We start from the raw sequence: 10,906 nt of genomic DNA, 5'->3' as shown, positions 1-10,906 counted from the left end.
AATAACAGTAATAATCTGTCTGCTATATTTCATACTTTGAGCTGATTCAAGTTTAAAGACTCTAACTAAATTAGTTTCAGTCTTGAGGGATTTACATATTATGTTACCTTAAGACAGAAATGCAATTATGGTATGGCCAATATCAGTCTCATCTCCCTTATTATGAGCTTTTAAGCAGTTGTCTTTCATTACAAAGCTTTTTTGTCAACTCTCGCCTTCATCAGCTCTACTTATGGTGTGATTCCATATGAACCAGATCAGAGACTCACTGGTTTTAACCCGGGGTCTTTAAGACAGTGTCAGCTTACAGGCCCCACTCTCTTCACTCAGAACATTCTAGAAGTTTTAATAGATGATCAGGGCAGCTGTTGTCGACACTGTGTGATTTACTGTGGTGAAGAGAAAGCTTAATGACTACAAAGCCAGACATTGATGTGCAGTAGATGATGTAACCGGATCAGGTAGCTGCCCTCTGGGAAAGTTACATGCTCTCTAATGTAGTAGTATAAGAAAATACATTTCTTTTAGATTACAACTTCAACATCTAAGAGATCCTTGATAAAGCAATGGCGGCTTATTTCTGCTGTAGACTTCAAATAAAACAATGGGTTAGCTTTGTCACTACTGGTATGACTTCTCCAAAGTCCACACAAAATCTACAAAAGAAAACACACACATAAAACATCCAGATACAATTGTGCTGATTGCTGGCAGGTGGTGCATGCTCAAGGAAATAGAAGATTGCTTAAAACAAACAGCCCCAGCAGACCTAGCACTTCAGCTTGGAGCAGTTGGTGTATTTATGCACAAGCTAGCACTACTGAGACAATACAGCATCCATCTCAGAGGTCAAATGGTACAAATTCTGTTTGCGCATTGAAGACAATGATATCCTCTTTTCCTAGAGTTTTTGACATTGCGGGTATACAAACAATGGCCAGTCTCCTGGCCAAAGAGTCATGTGATGAATTAGACATCCAATGACCTGTGAATCTGCCAAAAAAGAACCAGGATCCTTAGAGATTTATTTTTTATTTTTCCAAATAATGATACTTTGATGAAAATACAAATGTTGGGTCCATATGTCTAAACATTGCTACAGTAATATGCTACCTAAGTATATTTTAAACCAAGTCGACACAAATTCTGATGAAAAGTCTCCTTCTGTGTCATCCAATGGATCTGTGTGCGCAAGCAAAATAAAATTTGTGAATTTTAATATATAGTAACATTAAAAGTATCTTAGAGAAACATAGCACATAGTATAAAATGTCCTATGTTTTATGCTGTCATAAGTTATTTTTGGGTTGTTTGGGTTAAGAACAAAAGGTCGGTTTGAATCGACAAGATTCTGCTCTGAGCTCCAGTGGGTGGAAATAATTATTCAATTCCTTGCTAACAAATTGAAACTTTATTTCTTGTACACAGAGAGAACAAGACTCTATAGTATTACCATGTTACATTATTTTGCTTCCATAAATGTTCATTTAGCTGAAGGGAGCAACTGAACAGAGGACACAGGTTTATTCTAAACAATAATCAGAGAACAAATTTGTATCTTACTACTTTAACATATATGTGTTAATACATGAAAATTGGAGTTGCATTTAAAGAGCCAACACTTTCCATTCAGAGCAAACTAAGTAAATTTAAGGAAAAGGTTTTTTTTTGTTTTTTTGTTTTTTGTGAGGCTTGTCTTTTAAGTAAAGCCTGATATCGTTTTCATATATGCATAAAAGATGGAGACCAAGGTAGGTTTTTTTATTATATTTTCAAATCCTAGACTTCTCAATTATTAATAAATAAAGTTTTTAAAAATAAAATTTAATTTAAATGAATCTGCTCAGTTTGTTGATATTTAGGTCTACAGTTAAAGGGATAATTGAAATCAAAACAAATAAACCCAGATGTTGATCGATTTAGTTAATAAACCACAAATATATCAATGAGGTAGTGTTTAAAGAAAAGTCTGAAATCAGTCTTGATTGCTGAAGTCAAACATCTGTGTAAAATGTGCAATTCTATCATATAGTTGCTATAATGACATGTTCTTGATAGATGTTGATGTCATTGTCATGATTTATTCTAATGATTTTGCTCTTTTTTTATTGTAGTTCATTCCTTCAAATTTCTCAAATTTTCATCACCTTGGGAGGGTGAAATCAGAACATCTAATAGATATTTGTAATCTAGCTTGGACCAGAGCTAATGCAATTGTCCCTTCCCAATGCTGACTCAGTACCAAACCTTTAAATATGCATTGTCACCAAAGTATCATGTTCACACATGAGAGAAAAGCAACAAATGTTCCTGAGCAGTAATCATTGCTGCCACAACTGAAAATCTGTGCCAATTAACTGTTTTGAACCCCAGCACAAACCTTACAGCCTGGGCCCCATTAACGCATCTAGGAATGATGGCTAAATTGTCCACTGGTTCTCAGAGGCTGTCCAGGATGTAATCAAAAACAGACGGAATAATCAGCAGAAGCGCTTTCTGTTCCGGTAAGGATGTCTCCCAAAAGCACATGAATTACACTGAAGCGGGCGCTGGGAACTGTGAATGATGTTGGGCTACCAGAGCCAGCCAAGTCAGTGTCTCCCAATGCCAAGTGAGAGGATGCCAGACACTTCCTGCTGTAAACAATCTACCCACAGACCGAGAAGGAGGGGAGGGAACCTCTCAATGAGAAACAACCGGAGACACAGAAAAGACCCAGTTGCTCAATGAAAATTTCTCTCGTGAACAAATGTGCTCAATTTGTCAGACAAGCTACAAAAGTCTGTTTGAGGAAATGGTGTTTGTGTGTAAGTGTGTGTGTCAGGACAAATGGCAAATCTCTTTGTACTGGAAGTGAACTCAAAGCCAGCGCTTAGAGCTTGACAAAAAAGAAACAAACAAAAAAAAAAGAAAAAAAAACAAGAGCTGAATGTACAGTGCATTGCAAAACTAATTCCCCCCTTTGAGCCTCTTCACATTTTGTTACATTACAGCCACAAACTTTATTGTATTTCATTCAGATTATATCTAGTGGACCAAGACAAACTATTGCATAATAGCAAAATAGATGGTTTTAACCTTTTTCACTGATAAAAATCTGAAAAATTAAAAACAGAAATGCAGTTTTAGTTTCTGGCACATTTGAACCAGAGTGTGTAAAGAAGAAAATTGTGATGTGAGTATGTGTATATATAAAACTAGGCACAAGTCATGTCTACAGTTTGCCACATTGACATCACATACATGTAGAAGAAGATGTTGTAGAGCTGAGCAAAACTGAACTTTTTAACCTTAGTCTAAAGCACAGTGCAGGCAGCATGATGCTATTTTTCAGTCGGGACAAGGCAATGGTCAGAGGAATGAACTAAATATAGGGCAAGCAAACAGAAAAAAAGAAAATGTAGGAGGCAGTAATAATACTAAAGATTCCCTTCAAGAAAGAAAACAAATATCCATTTTGTAAGGTAATAAAAAGCAATCAATTTTGTGGTTGTGATGTCACAAAATACAACCAAACTTTAATCCTAGTGAATTTAGCATGCTAAACACCTCCAATCTTCTCTTCTTTAACAGTTACCTTTGGCCTTTACCATGGGTTTTATTTTATATTCAGAAATATCAAAGAAGAAAGTAGGTTTAAGTCCACAAACCAGAATCACTAGAATTCTGTATTTAAACTGGTTTGGCATTGTCTTCTCTTATGCCTTTGGCTGCAGCACACAAACAGTCCCCTTTCAGAAAAGGCTGGGACACTAAACAAACATGCTCGTTTGACCCTCTAAAAGAACTTTGGGCTATCTAAAACCTTTGAGTCAGCAATGTGTACCATAGATTCTTGTTTTTCCAGCTCAAAGTATTTTCTCCCTTGTTTTCAGAGCGCCATATTTTACTGTCTCTGTGTGTGGGAATGCAGAACAAATTCAGAGGGGAGAAATTAGGAGCTCATCTGGCTCTTTGGAAAGACAGTGCTTTGTATATGAACCTCTGGCAGAGCAGACGTACACGTGAGCAAAAGACAAGCGTTTGCACAAAACGACCATGCATGCATGTACGTGTACTCCCAGGAATATACAAAGAACATGGGAGTTTTGAACGCAGCTCCCCCACAGAGCAAGTGCATTTCTTACATGCCACTTTAAATCACATGATCGCTCTCTTTAAATGAAAGACACATTGAATTGTCAGGATGGCAGCAGCTGAGGCCACATATTAGACCTGATGTCAGGGTCGGTGAACCAAGAATGACACTGATGTGAGAACTCCTGTCCCTCAAAGCTTACCATGTCTACCTCATAGCAAGAGGCCAGCCTGTGCAGCTGAGCTCCATTCACTAGTCTGCAGCTTCATCAATAAGAAACTCAGCCATTTTTACTGCTTGCCTATTTACAGGATGCTTCACCTGAGAGACGGCATCTCTTTGTCGATAATGTATTGCACTGACAGCAATAACCTCGAGTTGAGTTACACCGCTGTCTCCTGCCGCCTGAGCAGCCTTCTGTGTCTGCTCCTTCGAGACAAGTTTGGGTCACTCTTTAAAACAAACGTGGAAATACAACCAACCCTTAAAAAGCTTGAAATTTATTGGTGCTGCGGTAATACGTGACTTCTCAAATTGGACTTATTGAAAGTCTCAATTATGATGCTGTACAGTGCCTTACAGAAGTGCTCACACCCTTTTTTCACATTTTACCACATTATAGCGACAAACATCAATGCATTTTATTGTGTTTTTATTACATAGACAAGGGGCTTTGAGTCCTTTAGGCTTCTGTCTGGTAACTTTAAGATGCATGTCTGTTCCAAAACACCTGAAGCAAATGAATGCTTCATTATGAGGCCTATAAAACTTGATGACATGTAGAGGAGGTAAATCAGTCTTTGGAAGAGCATAAAACACATTGTCTCTAAACAATAAAAGAATATATATATATATATATATATATATATGAATAAGAAATAAAATAAACCCCACATCATGATACTCCCACCTGCACATGTCTTCCCCATGTTCCCATTGGACATGGGAATGACGCCGCAGCAGAGCCAAAGGTTACGTTTTGATTTCATCTGACCAGAGCTCCTTCTTCCACTTGTTTGCTACGGATCCCTGCATGACTTGTGAGAAACTGCAAACTTCAAATGGTTTCATTTTAACCAGAAGTTTATTTTTGAAACTTCACATCCAGGTTTGTGCCATCTGCTTCTTCTAGTTATTCTGTCAAGATGATTCTCGCACCTGACAAGTAAGTCCATACAGCTCCTGAGTTGTCTTCGGCCTCTTAAGTGTTTCTCTGAGATATGATCTCGTTCAGTTATGTGGATGACAATTAATTTTGGAGGTTTGCAGTACTGTCTTAATCTGTTCTTTTTCAGATGATGGATTGAGCAATGCTTTGTTCAAAGCATGGGTTGCTCTTTTGAAATTTGATCCTGCTTTAAACTTCTCCACAACTTTGTGATCTGTTTGTCAAGCTCATTGGACTTCATTGGTCTGTTTGTTCAGGTAAAAACCAAAAACAGAAAAGAAAAGGGAAATAGGGGAATTACTAATTTTGCAGGCACTATAAACCAAACACTTCTGGGTAGAGACTAGCGTGCCTCTAAGGAAATACACCAGGGTTTGTCTTTAGCTGCCTTTGGGGATGTTCGTACTGTAGATGAATGAACAGCTGGTTTGATGGGGTCAGTGAGCACCAAGCTGCTGAGGAAGGAGAATCACAGCCAAGCAAGTCAATTTACATTCTACTTTTTACTGGTTGTCTCATAGTTTGTTCGTTTTCCTCTGCTGGTTTTAGAGGGAGCAGCTGAAAGGTCCAATGGGAGCACAGGAGAGCACAGAAAGGACATTTTTGGATTCCTGTACCTTATGTGGGATGGGCTTGAACTGGCTGCTATTCTGGTTTTATGAACACACATCTGCTTCAAGGACAGAAGTGAGTGGTTTATGTTAAAAATATTCAGAGAAAAAAAACCTACAAAATGTGAAACATAATAGAAAAATATCATCTCAGATTTTTTAAGATGGCTATGTGCAGTGTCCCTCAACACAACTCTTGACTACTTGATGAAAGTGCATTTTTATGAAACCTAAACAGAGCAAGTGCTGGCCCTTTAGCTATAGTATAGGCAGGGAGATGGAGTTTATAGGTGCTAAAGGATACCAACTTGAAAAATGGTCTTATCTAAAAAGGTCTAAGACAGTAATAAATTAAATAATCATGCCAGAAACATTAATCTATGGTTAAGTCATGTATGAGTGGATCAGAGTTTACAGTTTGATCTGTTTAGTGGAGTTAGTGTGTACATGTGTAACGATCTTCACATGTGTTAGTGCAAGCCAATTTGCATGCCAATCACTATTTACCAAAGAACGTAACTAAAGGAAGAAAGTAATGCAAGCATTTGAAAAATGACAATGAGAAAGCTACATCAAATGTAGTATAAAAACTAAAAGCAACAACATTTAAATGGCATCCAGCTATTGCTTACTATATATATATATATATATATATATATATATATATATATATATATATATATATATATATATATATATATGTCTTTAACAGGCTTCTGCTATTGTATTACCATTACATTAAGGGTTGAATTGCACTGTATTTAATTGGAATCTAAGTGTAACTATGCTGCATTGTCATCATCTAAGTCAGGGGTGTCAAACTCCAGTCCTCGAGGGTCGCTGTCCTGCAGTTTTTAGATGTGCCACATGTACAAAACACTGGAATGAAATGACTTAATTACCTCCTCCTTGTGTAGATCAGTTCTCCAGAGCCTTAATGATCTAATTATTCTATTCAGGTATGGGGCAGCAGAGGCACATCTAATAGTTGCAGGACAGCGGCCCTCGAGGACTGGAATCTGAGACCCCTGATCTAAGTAAATCTGAACTGAAATTGGATGTGAATCAGATCTGTTCTTAAAGTGCATTTAGAAAAAGGATAACAAAAAATAAAAAAGTGAATTTATGAAACCTCTGCTATAACTTGGCACAGTATAAGTGAGATGAATTAAATATAACTAATTCTTATTTTTTGTGTGACCTCTTTTTTCTGAGCAGTAAACCCACAATTAAACACACACAACTTTAAGAAAAGGCTATTTCCAATTTACAGACAATGCTGCCCTCTGCTGGCCAAGAATAAATTTTAACAGCAACATACATTTAATGTAAGTTGCAAGCTGACAAAAATATTATTTTATGTTTGCTTCAAAACTAATACATTTAAATCAAAGGTATAAAAGTAATAATTTTAGTGATCAATAAAAAAATTAACAAAATGTCAAAGAAATGTTAGTGATTATACAAAGAGAGATTATTTCAGTAGACAGATGCAGTCCGTGCAATTCTTTTTTTTATTTAGTTTGTGAACACAAACATCATTAAGAGAACAGTTGTCATTTCTGAATTTGGTCTCCGAATTTTAAAATTTTCTTAAACTACTGTTGTACTTTGAAAAAAAAGACCCAATGCTGCCACCCTGTGAGCAGAGGATGAAAACACAGAACCACTTCTGTGTGTGATGTAATTGTGAATTTTAGATGTTTTATTTTTTATATTTACTGAATAATTATGACAATGTGCTTTTATTTGGCAGAATCAAACTTACAGAAAACAATTATTTTAAATGACAATTTCCAGCTCCCACATTTTCTTTAGCTGAAAGGCCGCACAGAAGCCTAAGTATTTGTTTATACAGTTGATGGGTAACTGCATGAACAGAAGTAAAGATAATACAAATCAAAATAAATGTGTTTCCTGAAAGAATGCTGTGTTCAGATGATGAAGTATTTTTGTTAAAGTATTTTACTGAAATACTTAGTTAAAACCTAGAATTATCCCTCAGAGAAAAACATCTAATTTAAGGAGATAGAGGACAGACTGTAAACAACAGAATATTGAACTACAATTTTTTAACCCTGTAAAAGTAAGGAAATCAACTTTACCGAATAACAGTAAGATTTCTTTCACACTGAAACATGGTTCCATAGGAAGTCCAAAGTTGCTGTGATGTTGACTGTTTTGTTATTGTTGTTAGCTTAGTTCTGTTGTTGTTGTTGTTGTGTTTTTCTAATCCATTTTTTGATGCTTTAAAGCCTCTTGGTCAAGGTGGAGGAGCCTAGCAATTACGGAGGGATTTTAAGTCTCCTGAGGAAAGCTGTCAGTAGACTTCCAGTGAGGTGCTCAGTTGATGCTTGAGTAGCAACTGAGACGGTGTACTTCCAAAGCTGGAAAGCTGTGGAATCACTCAGCTGTGTCTAGCAGTTTTTGTAACTTCCCAAACCTGACACCAACAATCAGAAATCTGTAAGGTAGGATTTTGATTTCTCCGTCAAGGGCTGTTGATTTTTGGTGTTTTAAAATGCAATGCTGAAAGACTGTATTCACCTATTATATTTTATTTCATTTTAAAAACAACTTTTTTTTAATAGTTACGCCATTGAGCTTCCTAGGAAAGAGTCTTAACAGGTCTTGTGTTCAAAGGTTGATATACTTAATGTCTCCTGTCAATTCACTGTCTCCAGATGTCCCACAATTATCGCTGTAACAATACATTTTGGTGAGGCTTTCTGACTGCTATCCTTTTTGGCCATCATGAATATATTCTAGTTTAACAGACCATTGCATGGAGGATGATATATCCTCCTGTAATCCTTGCCTCTCTATCTTGTGGGATTCCACAGAGGTTGCTTCTCTGCCCATTATTATTTACACGCTCCTTTCAATGCATTATTCAATCTTTAAATAAAATTTTTTGTCACGTTTATGCTGATGATATTTAGCTGTATGTGGATTCCATGCCGCTTCACCTGGATTCATACCTCAGATTAGTGATTGACTTTCTAGACAGGGTAACTTGTTTTAAACACTAAACAGATGGAGGCCATGAATATAGATCCTCCTGAACAACAGACAAAAATCAATCCCAATCTTGCTTACTTTTTAAAACTCCTAAAATCGGCATTTGTAAGTCAAAATTGTTCTCTGGGTTCTGACTACAATGTAAAATCTCATTCCTGTTTCTATCAAGGAACAGAGATGTGGCCTCCTCAGCTGAACTAGAATGAATTGTCCATACAAGAATCATTAATCCTAACTAGCAGCACTCTGTAGAGCTGCTATGAAAAGTGTTTTGACACAGCAGGTTCTGCAGTTGCAAAACATTAAACACAAGGCAAGGCAGCAGTTCTACCAGCTGCACCTCTGTGCAGGCTATTTACAATGCTTATGTAATTTATTTTATTTTTATTTTTTGTTTTTATTTAATGTTTTTACTTGTTTCATGATTTTTCAAAATAATCAAACAGTTTTCTTGTTTTGAAATTAGTAAACTTTAACAAGGGTCGTAAACATCTGTTTCCCAGAGTGAAAGTGTTGTGAGTAAAAAATGAACGTATCAACTATCTTTAACAAAACAAATGACCTTGTGAAGATTCTGGCTGATACTAAGAGAGTGCTGTCATCCACAAGAAAACAAGAACTGTAAAGAGATGAAAGCTTCTTCTGCAGTGTGCAAGACTTTATATCTCTATTACTCCAAAAGCAACATAAAACCGCAGGACACAGCTTACAAATGCACTTAGAGACAAAGACCTTGAATTTATGAGAACTGTCCTATGGCATTAATATCAAAGTGTTTAGTTATCTTGATCTTCACTTTTAGATGTGCAAAAGGGGACGTTTTCAAGCCCCTCCAACTTTAAAATGTAAGAGTGGAGGCATCTTGTTACAGGAGGGACTAGTACAGCTTCAAAAAAGATGACGTCATGAGGAAACCCTGCAACGTGAGACTATTAAAGCAACATTCAGACATCAGCCAGAAAATTAAAACTTATGCAAAAATGCGTCTTCCAAATGCACAATCACTTAGAGCAAAGATCCAAATTACTTACAAATATCTCAATTGTAACAGAGTCAGTGTTTTAAAATGGCCACCAGAAAGCTCTAATCACAGTCCTATAGGAAATTGATGGGCCAAGTAGAAACATTGTGTGCAGGCAATGTAGCCTGTGTACCTTATTCTGTTACTCTAGTTTAGCTGGAGCACTTTCAGCAAACTACCCAAGTGACTAGAATCACCCAAGGGACAAGCAAACTAAGCTTCATTTGGGGATCCTAAACCTTCAGGGGCCTCCCTTAAATGTATGAATTTTAACACAAAACATTGCTCAAACATTGCTATGTTTCTTTTTTGAGAATGAGAATGCTGTTCAATTTTATCTGACTCTTTCAATATAAATTCACTTTCCTTAAATTATTGAACAATAATATAATTTTCTACAATCTATTACTGAAGTGTTGGCAATGGGTCTGAGACAAATATTTAGATAATATAGAATTCTTGCAGGGTGAATCCTTCCTCATTTATCTAACTTGTATTTACAGTAGACACTTCTCCTGGGCTTTAGCTTCACCATCTTTAGGAAGTTGTAAAAGAAGACAGTAATGCTCTTACGAGGCTTTATCATGGCGTGTGGTGTGACAAAGGTCATAGTGGGGCCTTAGAGTTGCATCTCCCTTTATTACCCAACTACAAGAATAAAACGCAAAGGTTTAGACAGATTAGAAAGAAGAAGCGTGAGAACCAAAGAAGATGAAAGTGAAGAAAATGCAAACTAATGCACATTCAAATTTGTTCTATTCAAATCTTTGGCTAAGCTCACAGACTTCACCTTTGATTTAAATATGTCCAAGAGCTTGAAGCAAATGTCACGCTCCTACAGAGTTCCTGCGGACTAGTAACCTGGAAAATCCTGGCATAGGAACATTAATATAGCTTTTAGATGCATCTGAATCAGTCATCCTTGTACAAATAATTTCAATTCTATATGAAAGAGGTACATTAGGGATACAGTTTTTATCCCATAAACAGCCCTTAGCCACAGATCA

This window comes from Gambusia affinis, linkage group LG19 (assembly GCF_019740435.1).
Source record: "Gambusia affinis linkage group LG19, SWU_Gaff_1.0, whole genome shotgun sequence".
Lineage (NCBI taxonomy): Eukaryota > Metazoa > Chordata > Actinopteri > Cyprinodontiformes > Poeciliidae > Gambusia > Gambusia affinis.
This window is presented reverse-complemented; position numbering follows the sequence as displayed.